The following is a 656-nucleotide window of genomic DNA, read 5'->3' as shown; positions in this document are numbered from 1 at the left end:
ATGCCTCCTTTATATAATACAGGAGATTAATATTAACATGTCCTTTCGAATATTCCTCATGTATTATGTTGATTTCTTTAATATTCAAATCATAATCAGTTTGATTTTCATCTTGTTCTTCTTCCTAAAGTAAGGGATTTTTATAAATGTACATATGGAACACTAAAAATGGGAGGGTGATAACGATACATTTAATGTAGCCTTAGAAATTGTGTTTAAGCAGCCACATGGCAGTAATTTTAAATGGAGATGTGGTTATGTACAAATATACCTGCCTTCATAGCATAACTTTGTTGAAACATTTCATAGTTATTAAAAAAGGGAATCCTCATCATACAGATTGTATTCAGAAGTAAAGCATGTAAGGTTTTATTTTCTAACTGAATTATTTTAGAACTTTATGTAACGAAATATATAATAATAATGTGTGTTCACAGGTGTCCTTGTACACATTTTCTTTTTGTTGTTGTTGTTGTTGTCACTCACTGAACAGATAACAAAGAGACCCAGAGACTGGGTGTATATATTTTACCTCACCAGGGACCACTTTTTTGGAGCATTTCGACTTAGTTGAATTCTTGTGGTATGTAGTACTTTTTAACGCTATGATCTGTAACGGCAATAGTGAGAGTTCAAAAAGGGAGAAATAGTGTTGT

The sequence above is a fragment of the Penaeus vannamei genome, chromosome 12 (genome assembly GCF_042767895.1).
Source record: "Penaeus vannamei isolate JL-2024 chromosome 12, ASM4276789v1, whole genome shotgun sequence".
NCBI lineage: Eukaryota > Metazoa > Arthropoda > Malacostraca > Decapoda > Penaeidae > Penaeus > Penaeus vannamei.
The sequence above is the reverse complement of the archived record's forward strand: the minus strand, read 5'-3'. Positions refer to the sequence as shown.